Source organism: Phascolarctos cinereus, unplaced genomic scaffold (assembly GCF_003287225.1).
Source record: "Phascolarctos cinereus isolate Bilbo 61053 unplaced genomic scaffold, phaCin_HiC Scaffold_4;HRSCAF=312, whole genome shotgun sequence".
NCBI classification, from domain to species: domain Eukaryota; kingdom Metazoa; phylum Chordata; class Mammalia; order Diprotodontia; family Phascolarctidae; genus Phascolarctos; species Phascolarctos cinereus.
Window position 1 is genome coordinate 417,791,591 of NW_027555847.1, and position 17,279 is coordinate 417,808,869.

General features: G+C 37.9%; 1 protein-coding gene and 1 pseudogene across 1 annotated transcript in view; one reads left to right on the forward strand and one right to left on the reverse strand.

The window, feature by feature from the left end:
- The window catches only part of MYO10 (myosin X), a 256,436-nt gene that overhangs the window by 212,812 nt on the left and 26,345 nt on the right, over positions 1-17,279 (reverse strand). The gene's annotated exons all lie outside the window — the stretch shown is intronic.
- LOC110223243 (casein kinase II subunit beta-like) lies at positions 2,395-5,746 on the forward strand (annotated as a pseudogene).

A 17,279-nucleotide genomic window follows, 5' to 3' on the forward strand; every position in this document is an offset into this window, starting at 1 on the left:
TTTACAAATGTACATATTAAGAAGTATTCTCAGGGGCAGCTAGGTTGTGCAGTGGATAGAGCACCAGCCCTGAAGTCAAGAGGACCTGAGTTCAAATCTGACCTCAGACCAAACACTTGACACTTACTAGCTGCGTGACCCTGGGCAACTCATTTAACCCCACTGCCTAGCAAAAACAAAAACAAAAACAAGAAGTATTCTCAGAGCAACTAGGTGGCACAGTGGATAGAGCACTGGCCCTGGAGTCAGGAGGACCTGAGTTGTATGACACAATTGCCTCAAAAGGAAAAAAAATAACTTTAAAGTGTTCTTATCACTAAAAATCTCAAACCCTAATTCAGATATTCTGAAAATAGTCATCATATTCAGCTAATTATCTGATGATTTCCTCACTTCTGTGGTTTAAGATTCTTTAAAAATAAAGAATTTGTACTTTTAACGTCCACAAACAAAACATGATTTTTAGAATTTTCCACTTGTACTAAATAGGTGACCTAAGTAATTTACAACAAACTTCTTAAACAGCTCATATTCAATTATACCAAAATGAAATGTCATTTATTTTGTTCAATTCTTTATGTACTTTAGCCACACATATCATTATCATTGACTTATAGTCAAGAAAGGGCTCTCAAATTTTGAAAAAAAGACCAATGGTAGTTTCCCACATGATACAAGACAGAACACTGGACTATGAATCTCTAACCCTGGGAAGATTTTGGCAGCTGCATAGAAGTGGAGAAAGGAGAATGATTGACTAGATATGGAGAGAAGCAGAGTGAGACAGAGGCAAAAACCTAGGATGACTCCTAGGGTATGATCTGTCTGATGAGAAAGACTGCTTAAAAGAAATAGGGAATTTCTGGAAGATGGCCAGGTTTGGGGGAGGAAGATGATAATTTCTTTCTTGAATATGTTGAGTAAGAAAGGGTGAAAAAAAAAAGGAGAACTAAAATGAAGTATCACTGAAACTGAGTCCTAGGAGAAACAATGTGGCCCAGGCAGTTGATAAGTATTTATTAAGTAAGTCCACAATATACCAAGCAATATACACTAAGTGCTGATGATACAAAGAAAGGCACAAGACAGTTCCTGCTCTCAAAGATCTCACAGTTGAACGGGGAAAACAACCCCCAAACAACTATGTACAAGCTCTATGCGGGATAAATTGAATAAATGAACAAAAAGTATGTACTAGATTTAAGAGGGGGATGGGAAAAGTTTCCTATGAAAGGCAGGTCCACCACATTCTTCCACAGAGAAGTCAAGGAGGATGGGTCTACAGAAAAGGCCCAACCAAGAGATCATTAGTAACCTTCAAGAGTGGCATTCAATATAGAGGGCTTGGAAACCAAATTGCAAAAGGATGAAGTATCAGTAGACAGTCAAGAAGTGAAAGAATTGAGTGCAGAAGGCCCTCAAGAGGTGTTTGTCAGTGAAAGTGAAGACACTATATAAATTAACAGCATGAGAGAGTAAGAGACATGAATTTTGTTTTCTTAAAAAGACTTGAGAATGTTTGCAGGCAGCAAGTTAAAGTCAGAAGTTACACAAAGGATGAAAATGAGATGGTGGGGAAGGTATTCTCAATGGGCCAAGTTCCCAGAGGGGACAGAATAATGTGCACAAACAGAAGTGGCTTCATCAGCCACTGGAACAAAAGGGGAGAGGATGAGTGTCACTCTAGACAGGTTTTGATGTGTGAAGTAGGGGAAATGAGGGAGCTGATGATGGATAGTTTCAATGTCATCATCTAAGAAGTATCTCCTTTCATAACTCAATATAACATTAGACTGGAAGTCAGATATTTCTTGCTCCCCATGGTCACTTCCAAATTCTCCATTTAACTCCTTTGCTCAGTCCACTCAGAACTCCTTTGAAATCCACTCATTCAAAATTCCATCCAAGCAAAATTACAGTAATATATGTAGCATAATGCCCTGCCCAGGTTATTCTCTCTCCTTCTCAAGGAGTTCTGCTCCTGGTTCACCATCTTCCTCTCCTCCCTGACTCCTGCTTTTAGAGAAATTTTCATATCGATGAAGCTGCTCCCTCAAACTTCCCAGCTTCCCATTCTTCAACCTCCTTCAATCCGAGGACCAATTCTTTCATTCCATCCTAACCATATGTAGAGTTGGTCACATACAAGATCTTGCCATTAACCCCAATTACTTCTAATCCTAATTAGAAAGTCTGATATTTCCCCACCTGACCATAACTTCCTATCATTCTTAATCTCTTTATGTTTCACCCCTCTTATATCTCTTCTTTGCCCTCACGAAGACCTCCAGATCCTCCCTGACTTATCTTTCCCCACTTCAGCCCCTTGTACACACTGAGGCCAAAGAATTTTTCTTAAGAATAGATTCAACCAAGTGACTCCCCTACTCAACTATGTCCAGTAGTTTCTTTTTGTCTGTAGGATCAAATATAAATTCCAATAAAATATAAGTCCAGATCTGGCTTTTAAAGCCCTACACACCCTGGACCCTACCCATGTTTCCAGCTTCACTGGATATTTTTTCTCCTTCCAAACTCCATGACTAGCCAAACAGGCCTTCTCTTCTTCTTCACACCTGATAGTCACCCCCCCCATTTCCATGCCTTTCCAATGGCAGTTGCCCATGCCTGGAATGTACTCCTCTCTTAGACTTGTCTCATAAAGCCCCTCCCTTTAAGATGGGACTCAAAGACCATCTTCTGCATGAAGCTAGTCCTGATCCCCCAGCTGCTAGTGCTTTCCCTCCCCAAACTACCTTGTATTTAACTACTTTGTATATATTTGTATTTATTAACTTTACATTTATGCTGCTTATATTTTTATATCTTCTTGTCTCACCTATTAGAATGTAACCTTATTAGGAGTAATGATTGTTTCATTCTTTGGACATGTATCCCCAATGCCTGGCACAGAGTAGGCTTAATAAATGTTGATTTCCAAGACAATTCTAAATGACCCATGATGAAAAAATGATATCCAAATCCAGAGAAAGAACTGATGGATATAGATGTAGATCAAAGCATACTATTTTCACTTTATTTTTTTTTCATGGTTTTTCCTTTTGTTCTGTTTCTTTTTTCACAACATGACTAATGTGGAAATATGTTTAAATAAATAAATAAATAAATGTTGGTCGAGTTAAATTCACCTCCTCTGGAGGCTGTGGCAGAAATGGAGAAAGTTTGAATTTGGAGACAGAGTACTGGAGATTCAAATCCTGACTGAAACTTATAACCCATGTAACCTTGATCTACAAGTCTCTGGGGCTCATGTTGCTCATCTGTAAAATGAGGGTGCTAAATTAGATGACTTCCATACCTTCAAGCTCTAAATCTATGACTGCAGAGAGATCAGGGGTTGTGAGAACACCTAGGGCTTTGACATGAGACTTTTTAAACATTCCCTGTGGCCAGTATTAACATGTGGCAATAAGGGTCCAGAAAAAAATTTTATATTTGGCTTTCAAAGCCCTTCACAACGAGGCTCTTTTCCACCTTTCTAATCTTCTTAAACTTTACATCTCCAAGTGCTCTGTGATCCAACATCACTGCTGTTTTTGCTGCTCTAACAAGGGGCATTCGTTCTCCAATTCCATGCCTTTTCACTAACTGTCCCCCATCCTCACCTGTATCTTTTGCTTTTCTTCAAGACTCGGTGCTAATCCCACATTCTGTGGTCCACTGGTTCACTCTCACCTCTTTGTTGGTTCTTTCCTTCTGAGAATACCTCTTATTTTCACTAAATATGTTTAATGCATATATAATAGTCCCTCTCGTTAGATCATGAGTTCACTGCGGGCAGGGACCATGTTTTAGCTTTTTTTTGTATTTCCAGTGCTTAATACAGTGCCTGACTCATAGTAAGCACTTACAAAATGCCCTTTAAATGAGTGAGATAAATGTTTCATGGACTCAGTCAGTAAGGCTGCAGTAGGCACAAGGTGAGCAATCAGGGTGGACCTAGGCTTAAACACTACCAGTGACTAATCAACAGAAGGGCAAAGGGAAAAGGAAGCCAAAAGTGGAGGACAAGCGTACAGTTAAAAAAGACTAATTACAGATTCAAGGCAGGAAAGTAAGACTAAAGAGAGAGTATGGGTGATGGACAAGCACAATATAGTGAAGGAAAAGAGTGGGACAGGAAGAGTGAATAACAGGTTATCCTTAGAGAAGGTATTTGAGTTCAAGATCATAGGAAATTGTACATCCACAATGGTGAGATCCAAGTCAAGCCACTAATGCTTCTGTAGGTAACTAAGGCAGAGTGAAGAAGAAGACAGCTATTTCTTATAAGGAGAGGGATAAATTTGGAAGCCAGGGTTTTTGAGGGAATATCATTATAAATACTCAAGTACCCAAGTATTCAAGTATGAGGTACATCTTGAATGTATGAGGACTGAGGTTGGGCTATAAAGAAAGATTCTAAATTCTTTCAGGAAAAAAAATTAGGGTAGCCTGGAGGCTAGCAGATGAGAGTAAAAAGGATATGGATAAAGTGATATTGATGGATGGAATTCCCTTGAAAGGAAGAGGGAATACGGAATGATACTGATAAGAGAGAAAACCCAGAAGTGTCATTGAGATCAACATGGGAGCCTCCTCTTCCTAGGAGAAGTGCAATGAAACAAAGCACAATTTGTACTGGACAGTGGCCAAGGACATGTATCAACTAGGTTTCTTTAAGTACAAGAAGATGCAAATAGTGTGAGAGGAAGAGATCTAGGATAAAAGAAAGTTTGTTGATGATAGCATAAAATTGCAGAGGACAAAATGGAAGAAGAGTAAAAAGTAAAATAGGAACTGGAGAAGGCTATGATTGAACTAGATGGGAATGAGAACAGAAAGCAGTCACAAGAAAAAGAGCTTTTAGCTGAGCAGAAGGTAACCATATCACAAGAAGTAAGAGACAGAGAGTTTGATGGCCAGAGAAAACAGGCTACTGATCTCTTCTGACAGTGTGGAGCTGATACAGTCATTTATTCATTTCTCCTTCACCATCATATTCCTTAAAAGGTGTTAGTGCCTCTCCTTTCCCTTCTCTCCTACCCACCACTGCTTCCTGCCCTGTGCAGCTCCCGGGAACAATTTCTCCCTCCCCAGTCCCATGATGAGTAGCTGAGGAAGTATCTTGGATCTCATGGTTTCGTGGGCTTTGTGGAAATGAATTCTCCTACAAGGTGGATGAAGTATTATCCAGGACAAGATCAACCTCACAGGGATCACTGAACAGGTGCCCCAATACAAGAAGGCACTAGGTATGATCCTCAACTTGGAACCTGATGAGGAGTTAGATTCTTACAACTCCAATTACACTGACTTGATTGAGTAGGCAGCACAATATTGTACGGATTGATTCGTGCCCACTACTACCTCACATCTAGCACTGCCTAGATGTTGGAAAAATACTAGCAGGAAGACTTCCACTATTGTTCTTGTGTATATTGTGAAAAACAGCCCCTGTTGCCCACTGGACTGTCAGACATCTGTCTCAAGTACATAGATGTTTACACACCCAAGTCATTCAGGCACCACCACACAGATGGTGCCTTACTTTGGCACTCACTTTCCCCACATGTTCCACATGTTGCATCCTGGTACAGGCCCAAGTTTCCTGCCAACCAATTTGAGTCTAGGCTGTATCCACCCTATAGCTTATCCATGGTAGCTTTAGATAATCAGAAACTTTAAGAGCCCCATAAAGACCATCTTATTCCTCCCTCTCCCCATCCAACACTTCAGGCTGTGACACCATTTCCCTCTCCACTCCACACTGCCCCCCCCAACTTTCTAAAACCTCTAATGGTTTTTAGCTTAAGTTAAGAAGCATTTATTATGGTGATATGGTGGGAGTGTAAAGTAAATTGGAGGGAAAAGCCAACAAAAAAAGAACTGCTAGTGCCAATGACCACATAAAGGAGGTCTCTAGGTCTGGGCAGTATGTAGTCACTTTCTTCCACCATCCCTCTCTGCCATCAGTCTAATAAGCATCCAAGTTTATAAAAAGGATAATTTCCAATACAGTGGCATATCTTGGAGTACATCCACATCATTTGAGATGATAAAGTAAACTCCAAACCTTCAGTCCCCTCCTCTAACTGGCTGGTTCCTCCAAGAACCATAATTTTAAAGAAAACACCCAGGTCAGCCATTGTGTCTTCATTCCTCTCCCAAGTTCTACTTTGGACTCTCCAGATTTTATCTACCATGTTCCAAGAACACGATACTTTCTTCCCTCACTCCCCCTTTTAACTCCCTTTTATTTGTTGTCTTCCCATATTAGAATGTAAGCTCCTTAAGGGCAGAGATTTTCTTCTTGTATTTGTATTCCCCAGTGCTTAGCACAAAGCTGGTACAAGGTAAGTACTTAATAAATGTTTGCTGTTGATCTAACTTAATGACAGAGGCTAGCACTTCATCAGATTGTAATGTCGGAGAGCAAGTGACAAAAGACGGCAACTTAAAAAATGATATCTATGGTAAACTTAGTTCACTAAAATTATTTATCTCCTATTTCAAAATCCTTTCTTCATTTCTGCCCATACTCATATTCTCATCTTGGGTTTCAAGGGAATTTTGGAAGTGACTGAAATATGCAAAAAGAATGTTATTGCTGTGGAACCCCCTTTAACCATCAGGTGGTATAGTTCTTTGCTGTTTGGGATGATTTCACTCAAAAATAATGCTCACTACAATCCAAATATTGGCTCATATGTGAGATTCAGCTCCCCCAGTGCTGGGAGAGTGAGAATTTCAAACAGGAAATCAATATGAGGAACAGGTCAAATCTGCGATTTCCTTATTAGGGTAATACAATGCCAACAAATTACATGAACTACAGAAAGGAAAGGAATATAACAAAGATTGGGGATGGAATCTTAATGGAAGGAAAGATGGGTCATATGTAAGGAACTGAGGTATTGTATAGAAAAAAGCTGGGATATTAGAACTTGGATATGAAGGGTACAAATAAGTCAGAAGCAAGAGAAAGGGATCATGTTAAAAGGCATACAATTTTGCATTGTGCAAACCAGATGAGGGCCTAAAACATCTGACTAAATATCAACAAGTGAACTTTCTGAAGCTGAATGATCCTGCTTGTACTACATAATAAATTCCTTTAACCTTTTTGCAGATAAATAAGGTAAAAAAGAGAACAGATCCTCTACCATGAGTTTGTGAGACTTTCAAATGCAGACTGACACTCACACTGGGGCACCAGCCAACTGAAGCGCGAGTGCCAGACAGAGTAGAGATTATTTTTCTTGCACTCCATCCACCAGCAGGACTCCAAGCTTTCACCGGCAAAGCCTTTTCTTGGCCCATCCCATTTTCCCTTCCTCTCTCTTCCCATCTCCATCTTCTTCTTAACTCACGTTCTATGTTCCTGCGTAACTAATGGACTACACCCTTCTAATATTCAAATCCCATCCTCGAAATTCCCAGACACTAAGATGTCTCACTTAAGTATTAATCTAATTATAGTAACTGGCACTACACTGTGAATGACTAATAATACACTTAACAGTGGAACAAGGGAGGGCATTAGCACCCCAAATGATTTTAACTACCACACTACAGATACTTTAAATAAATTCCAAATTGGTAAAACGTTGAGGACAGAACTTTTTTAATATGGGATCTGGCCTACAGCACTTTCCTTCATCTAGTCCATGGTCCAACAAGGGAATAAAACGTCATCATAACTGAACAGGCAAGAGGAACTCATAACTACACCTCATTGCAATCTCTACCTTTTCAGGTTACTTTTCTTTATGGATTCGCTAAAAGTATCTACTTAGAATGATCCATTTAAAGCTGGGAGTGACCTTATAACTAGAGTTCATATAGTCCAACTTCCCAATTTTACAGATGAGGAAACTGGGGCTGGAAGTGATAAATGACTTGTCTAAGGACATGCAAGTAGTAAGAGGCATGGTCATAATTCAAACTCAGGTCCTCTAATTCCAATAAGAGAGACAGAGACAGATAAACAGACACAGGGAGAGAATACCTGAAAAAGATAGGAAATTGTGAGTGCCAAATTCAAAAACAGGGCAGGGGTTATCTGGGGAGAGGGAGGAGAAGGAAGAAGAAAGACTACAATGCTTTAGTTAGTAACTACTTAACACGTCTTCAAGGAAGTCTCTTTAAAAGCAATATAGTTTACTAAATCTGGTTTGACACAGTATTCATTTAGCTACAAAGCTATATTCTTATGTTGGTGGTGTAAGTATTTGTGTCTGGTTTTCTCTGAATGAATTCTTACTGATGCAGCACATTACCACACGGCACAAAAAGCAACTCACAGCTTTCCAGAACTCTCAGGAAGTCCTTCTTTTGGACAGTAAGTGACACAACCACATTTTAATACGCTACCCTCCTTCCCATTCCAGGGTGGGAGAGGTAGGAAGGAAAGAAGGAAAATTTTTGCTAAATAATAACAATAATAATTTAAAAACCTATCTTCATATTGCACAGTATGCTTGTTGGTGGAGGCGAGGAGTAGAGGGAGGAGAGAATTTTGATTCTCCCTTGCTCAGCTTATCCTGTACTCTGGCTCATTTCTTTTTTTCCCCTCATTTATTTCTCATTTTTAATAGCATTTTATTTTTTCCAATTATATGAAAAGACAATTTTTAGCATTCATTTTTACAAGATTTTGAGTTCCCAATTTTTTTCCTTCCTTCCTCTCCCCTCTTCCTAAAATGCTACACAATTTGATATAGGTTATATATGTTCAATCATGTAAAATATATTTCGATATTAGTCACACATTGTGAAAGAAGAAACAGAACAAAAGGAAAAAAAACATGAAAAAAAGTAAAGTAAGTGGAAAAAAAGTATGCTTCAATCTGCAATTAAGTCCATGAGTTTTTTATCTGGATGTGGATAGCATTTTCCATCATCAGTCCTTTGTAACTGCCTTAGATCACTGTACTTCTGAGAAGAGGTAAGCTATTCATAGCTGATAATCAATGTTGCTGATCCTGAGTACAATGTTTTTCTGGTTTTGCTCATTTTACTCAGCTTCAGTTCATACATGCCATTCCAGGTTTTTCTGAAGTCTGTCTGTTCATTACATCTTACTACACAATAGTATTCCATTACATTTATATACCACAACTTATTCAGCCATTCCCCAACTGATGAGCATCCCCCCTCAATTTCCAATATTTTGCCACCAGGAAAAGAGCTGCTATAAATACTTTTGCATGTGTAGGTCCTTTTCCTTTTTTTTTTATGATCTCTTTGGGATACAGTCTTAGCAGTGGTATTGGTGGATTTAAGGGTATGCACAGTTTGGTTGCCCTTTGGGCATAGTTTCAAATTGCTCTCCAGATCAGTTCACAACTCCACCAACAATGCATTAGTATCCCAATATTCCCACATCCTCTCCAACATTTATCATTTTCTTTTTCTGTCATATTAACTCTGGCTCATTTCTTATTTACAATCTTTTCTTCCCAGAACTCCTGGTATTACATCCTGAGGTACTTTCTAAAAGGGGTTACACTGATTAGCCATAACTGAAGTACTCTGCCCCATGCCTATTTTTATAGGACAAAAGATAAAGGACAAAATGTAGGCTCTATTGTAACAATGAGAGGTATTAAAATATATTGGATTAGATTGAGAAAGATGTGGTCCTACCTCTAACACATGTATTTGGGGAAAGACACACACACTATAATAACAACCTTTATGAGGCTTCAAAGCATGTATAGTGAATAGGGGCTGCCTTTGGAATCAGGTTAATCTGGGTACTGATTTGGGTTCAAGTACTACCTGACACACTGGCTGTGTGACATTCAGTCAATCAATAATAATTTATTAAGGACTGACCATGTCCCAGACATGGGGGCCGAAAACATGCCAAAAATTGTAGATGCAAGATATAGACCAGTGTAGATGAAAATGAGATAGTGAGAAGGAAAGAATTAACAGGAAAAGCTTATTGTAGAAACTAGGATTTGAGTTGAACCTTAAAGGAAGCCAAGAACATTTGGATGCAGAGATGAGGACAGAGAGAATTCCGATTATGGGGAGCAGCCAGAATAAAGGCACAGTTGAGGGATGGAATGGGCAAGGAATAACAAATAGGCCAATGTTGTTCAATTTTGGAGTACTCAGAAGAGAGTACAGTTTATGAAGACTGAAAAGTTAGAAAAGGGTCAGTCTGCGAAGGCTTTAAAAGCCAGCAGATTTCATATTTGATCCTCAAGAGATCCACTGGAGCTTATTGAGGGGGGAGGAGACATGATCAGACTAGCACTTTGGGAAATACATTTTGATAGCTGAGTGGAAGATGGAGTAGAATGGGCAGAGAACTGAAGATGGGGGACCAACCATAAGGCTACTGCAACAATCCAAACATGAGATAAAAAAGTCCTGAACCAATCAGGGTGGAGAGAAGCAGATGCACATGAAAGATTTAACCTTTCAGGGCTGCAGGAAACTCTTGAAAAATGTAAGATGCAGAATGGCTGCTGATTTGCACTGATAAGACAGCGTCCTAACCAGGAGCTCCTTACACTGATGAAATCCCAAATCCAGCTCAAATATATATTACTTCTCAGCTTGGAACATATAAAAGATGGATACTAGTAGACTAGGTTTGTGAACTTCTTATGTGACAACTGGGATTTAGAGAGTCCGTGTAGTAAATCCTTCTTGAGACCTCCAAGCAAACTTTTCAAATGTTAATATGAGCCTTCTCATAATCAATTTGTATTTTCCACATAGATTTCCATGAGACATCCATGCCCCCTTCAACTACTATTAGTCAAATCAAAAAGCACTATATTATATATATTTCATTAAAAAACTCACAATTTTTTGTTGCCTGAAAAACATAACCTGGGACAACTGCCAAGGAGATTTGTCAACTGACAATGTAAATCTTGGGAAAACAAACCCTCTTCTGATGCATTAAATTCCATGCTACAGTGAGAATTCTCTCTAGTGATATACAGTAGGGAGAGATGTCAAGATACAAGAAAGCTTTCTAAGACTCTCATCGTAAACACTCACAGAAGGCAGAAAAATGAATAAGGACAATTATTGCATGATCAGTTATAAAATGCAATTCCAATTTCAATGCAGTCTTAAGCTAACAAAACACTACTACCAAGTATTTCAGAAGTGTTATTGATGTTTCACAGATCCTACTAATCTCAAGGACTCCTTGAACTCTTTCTTACTCTAGGAAGAGCTGACCTACAAGCTAGTTTGCCCTCTTGCTGTCATTAATCAAAGACTCCCAAGATAAGCAGAATTCTTCAGCATGCAGGCAGTACTGAACTTCCAGCAGTTAGGACAATGTAATGAAAGATGGTGCCCCCGCAGTTCTCCGGGAGGTTACAACAGCAGGAAATATCAAAAAGCTGCTTACAATTCGCCACAGATAAAACCTTTCATTAGCTCTGTCCTCATCTGTTATCAGTTCCACAGAAACCTATCTCACTCCTGAATAAATACAGTATCTACTTGACATCAATTTGTGAACTTATATGTTGCACATGGCCTTCAGGCAAAGAAAAGCAAATCACTGATGCAATGTTAAAAGACAAGAAGTAAAATGATTCTCTCTGAATTAGTAGTTCACATATAGATATATTGCTTTTTTTGTGGTGCCCTGCGGAATCCTATGCGCTTGTGTGAGTTCAAAGGCATCTACTCAGTAACCTCTCAGATCCTGAAGGATTCATTCAGCATGTTTCACCTTACTCAACCCTAAGCCACTCCATCAGACACTCACACTGCCATCATGGTGAGTAGGAAAATCATTTTTCACACCACAAAATGCTAAAAGACTTGTCATACAGGCAGGTAGGTGGTACAGGGGATAGAACACTAGCCCTGGAGTCAGGAGGACCTGAGTTCAAATCTGGCCTCAGATACTTACTAGCTGGGTGACCCTAAGCAAGTCACTTAATCCCAATTGCCTTCAAGGGCAAAAGGAAAAAAAAAACTACAATTAAGAATTTAAAATCTTCCATTTCCTGCATCCAAGACAATCACATGGAAGCTTTCTGATTAGAATAAAGGACTTCCTAGCACATAAATATTCTTCTTTCTTTTTTAACTAGGAAAGAAAATTAATCTACAAATCATTGCTCTGTTCAATAGTAAAAATTTTTAAACCTGTGCTCTAATATCAGGGGTAGCTATGTGGCACGGTGGACAGTGCTCTGGGCCTAAACTCAGAAAGACTCGTCTTCCTGAGTTCAAATCTGGACCCAGACATTTACTACCTGTGTGACCCTGGACAAGTCACTTACCCGTTTTCCTCCTCTGTAGAATGAGCTGAAGAATGAAATGGCAAACCACTCCTATATCTTTGCCAAGTAAACCCCAAATGGAGGCATGAAGAGTTAAACATGACTAAAAAAATGATAAAACAATAACTACTACTAATGATGGTATAGATACCTATTCAATACCTGCATAGCTACTGGCAAAGTAAAAAAAAAAAACTAAAATAAACCAAGTGGAAGAACATGAATATTCTTCCCCTAAGTGCCTACCCTTTTAAATGCCAAATATATGAGATGATTACAAAGAAGAAAAGGTTTTTCAAAGATCCAATTACTGTCTCCTAAAATGACTCCTCTTTACTGGGAGTTTCCATGAGCTATATTTTACAAGATGGCAGTGAAACAGAGAATTACTTTGTGTATTATAAGCCATTCATTCACTAGAGCATAACTTGATAATTCTCCTAACATGTTATAAATATGCTGAGCAAGCCAAATTAACTTTCCAAAACATAAGCATGATACATACCATGCAAAGTGCTTCAATGGTTACCATCTGCCAACTCAAGAACTTGGGTTTGCAATTCATATAAAATTTACTTGTCTCTATAAATCACTCATAGCTTATATATATGTACAATATTTTAGTGACATTCTGAGCCTGAATCCAGCTACCTTGGGATGATCCAAGTCTCATCTACAAGCCACTTAATCTGAATGTATAGAGTTCCCAAAAATATGACCTTTAACCAGGCCAACTTTCTTCTTCAGATAAGATTTTCCCCTCCATTCCACATAACTTGCCAAGTTAAAAATGTTTTATATTTTAATACTGTTCTATTTTTAAGTACTTTAAGCTGTGACAACTGAAAAATAGTTGCACACTCTAAAAACCCCTACTAACCTGCTACCTAACTTTTAGAACTTGCCTAAAATTAGAGGAAATTTCTGTGGGAGGATGGGGGAGAATGGTATAGTATGGTATAAAAAACACAGGCTACGGAACCAGAAGATCTGGGTTCAAATTCCATCTCTAACACTTAGCATCTATGTAACCTTGGGTAAATAATAGCCTCCCTAAACCTCAATTTCCCCTATCTATAAAATGAGAGGGCTGAATGGGACAACCTCTGGGTATCTCCAGGTAGGTATACCCTTCCAGCACTGGATCCAGCATTCAGAAGGTTCATTAACGTATTTCAAACTCATGTGTTCTGTGTCTAAGTAAGTACGCTACTCTAAAGTGCTCTGAAACCTTGAAAAACTACAGGGACAATCTTATTAAGGGATCCCCCTGACTATACACTTGCTGTATATCCCTCTTGACTGCAGATTTCTATGCCCAATTTCTATGAGACGTTTTCTGTCTACATGTGAATTCTTTGAAAATGATTAATTTGAGACATCCCTTAGATTTGCAGTACTGGTTAAAGCGTGCAAAGACAGTATTTCAGCACTCCACAGTAGTAGACCTGCCAATTTCTTACATTCAAAGCTAGTACATAATGTGCTGCTGTTTATTAACAGATCTGATTTGCCAAGAGCACATATGGTTTCTTCAAACTGTCTTTTTAATGGGAAAAACTCCATGAGGACTTATCTTCCTTGAAATGGAAACACCTGAAAAAGAGTGTTGTTGAAATGTAGACTTAGAAATGGAGCCCAGTTCTACAAAGAGTACTTCCACTATAGAATAGTTCAACTCTCTTTTAATGTGCTGTTTCTTTTTTACTCAATAGGCGAGTAAAACACAGTGTTGCAACAACTTCCCACAGTGGAGTTAACGTTTTAAATCACTTTTTCCTTAATATACCTACACTGATCCATTGGCTAACCAAAACAAATTTGCTAAACCCTATTCAAGAAAAGCCTTGTATAGATTATTTACTATACTACAACTGACAAATGTACTGCCTTTCCTCCCTTTTTATTTAGTTCATCCTGAAATACTATTTTATTTTGAGGATAACCATCTTTTTCCTCACTTGACCTTGAAACCTCCTCTCCCAGACTGTTACAGTTTTCTAAGTCTGCCCTTGGAACAGCTTCATTGTTCTCAGTTAAAGAGAAAAGGGGGTGGACACCTCCCATCCTTGTGACTAGTAAGGTCTCACTGAAATCAGAGGAGTCTCCCTGAAACCAAAATCTCCCCTGTGGCAGCATCAACAGCTACCACTGTGCCAAAACAACAACTTTTCTAATACAATACTTCCAATTCATAGCACCACTGTATCGCTCATGACTGTTACGGGCCATTTATAACCTTCTCTTTGACATGCATTACAGAACTAGAAAGTTCACTTTCTAAGGTCTGCAAATCAGAGAACCCAGAGTTTTATCTTATAAATGACTCTTTCAAATACATTTTATGGCTCTAAGTAACAACAAGGCACCATGTGACTTTCCTCTGTTTGCCTTATGAGAAAATAAGGGCTATCAGAATGTGTAGCTAAGAAGAAACTTGACTCTTGATTTACAAAGATAGTCATTTATATAGCAAGGCATAAGTCTAAAACCTACAAACTCATCATACAATCAGATCACTGACAATGAAGTGATAAAGGCTAAAAGACGGGAATGAGTTAAAGTAGTTTGTTAAGCACAGCAAATACAAATGCAAATTTATTTGTACAAATCTAAAGAGGAAGAAAAACAAACTGTGGATCCAATTTCTTATTACATACATTTTATATTTATTGTAAGGACAGCATAGGGACAAAGAAGTCAGGGGAATCAAGACATTCAAAAAAGATGGTGAATTATGTCAAACTCTATATATACAGTATATACAGTATATATATATATATATATATATATATATATGTATACATACACACACACACACACACATTCACATACACACAGAGGTTGAGGAGAATGAAAACTGAGAAAAAGCCATTGAACTTGGCAATTAAAAGATCATTGGTGACCTTAGAGATTATAGCCTTCCTGTAAAGGCTTACTCTGAAAGAAAGGCTTTATGCACAGGGAGAGTTTAGTTCATGATTAACTTAAGTTGATATGTGCTTTGTGGAACCTGTATGCTATGAATAGAGAGCTCCACAGAAAATTTTCTCAGATGAAATTATATGTGTATCAAAGGTACACATTACATGTAGCTTTTTGGGGGTAAAAAAAATGAACCAAATTTCCTCTATTCTACTCCAAAATCACCCCCAAACACACATGCTTTTTGTCCCTTTGGTATTTCCTCACTTCAGGACCTGGGATCAGCATTTGGGAGTATATCAATATATTTCAAACTCAGCTAAGCAAGTTTGTTGCTTTCAAGTGATGTGAGACCATAAAGATACAAAGACAACCTTATTAAGGGATCTTTTGGATTATGATAGTTATGAGACCTAATCTGGCTAGTTTAGGATATACTGACAAACTAAAATCTTTTAATGTAATTACTACAGAAAAGAATGACGGTTTCTTAGTTTGACTCTTCTAGAGCCTAACTACAGCAAAGAAAATAGATAAATGTAAAAAAAAAATATCTACTTATATAACATATATGTAAAACTTTTCTTCCTTACCTTTTTAACTTAGTATTAAAAAAAATTTACATTTCCTACTCCTATTGATAAAAGAAGAATTTTGTTCCTGAAGACACTGATTAATCAATTCACTTGAAGCTGGAAGAAAGATGGTGAATGTCTATTCTTAAAAGTTTGATATCACTTTAAGCTATTTTGGGCCCAGAATGTTTATAACCACTTCTGCTTATACAGACTTAACCCTGCAAATGGCATGTTTAACCATTTAATGACTTGTATGCTAAATCACAAGTGTGAAATCAAAACAAGAGTATGACCAACTAGTTAGATATGGGGATAAAATTCTACTCTTAAAGTTGTAATGACATTTGCGAAGCACAGAGAAAATTCTACTTGAAAATTTTTCCGCTTTAAACTCTCTTTTAATTTGAAATGAACTATCTTTACAATCATCTATCCTGATAAGCCAAACTAAAACAGAAGTACAAAGAACACTGAGTAAGAAATGATTTATGAACTGAATGAACTCTGGGAATTATCACAAAAATATTTTTTCTAATGCTTTAAAAATACAGCCTCATCTTTTCCATAGCTTCTTGAAAACCAAGAAGACATTTTTTTACAGTAGAAGATAAATTATATTTCTCTCTGAAAGATGGGCCAATTCAGGTTTAATAGCCAGTAATAATTTTAAAATAAAGTGAGGGAATAAGAAAATCACTAACCTCAGGATCCACTTCCAATAAATAGAAATCCAACCTAAATCTTACACTTATGATACTGATTCATTTATGTAATAATTGTTTTGAAAAGCAACCTAAAGACAAGAAAATCCTTTAACTGACTTGCTTCCACTGCATTAAAGAAGCAACTATTTCTTTGTGACACACTATATACAACACCTAGGTGGAGCAGTGGATAAAGCTCTGGGCCTGGAGTCAAGAAGACTCATCTCCCCGAGTTCAAAACTGACCTCAGATAATTACTAGCTGTGTAACCCTGGGCAAGTTATCTAATCCTGTTTGCCTGTTTTCTCCTCTGTAAAATGAGCTAGAGAAGGAAATGGCAAGCCATCCTAGTGTCTTTTCCAAGAAAACCCCAAAAGGGGTCATGAAGAGTAAGACACTACTGAAAACGACTTAAAAACAAAATACAGCATCTCATGCAATGCAGGTGTTCAATAAAGGTTTGTTTTTCTTTTTTTTTTTAATTTATCATCCTGTACATAATGCTGTCATCCAACATAAGCTTTTCAAAAGAAAGTCTGATTGCTCAAGCAATGCTCTGAAATAAATCTTAACTCAGATTAAAAAGGTGATTATTTTTAGGGCAGCCTTGGTTGGGTATGCCATATCCAAGTCATACCTCAGGTTTGACCACATGTCACAATGAAATCTTCAAAAAAAAAAATGTTCTTCCTTTAACCACCCAAAGTTCCAAATGAGTAAGCATTCTATTTTTAGTCACCCCGAGTTATGGTTTCCAGACAGACTTTTCCCTATAACATACCACCTCCTCA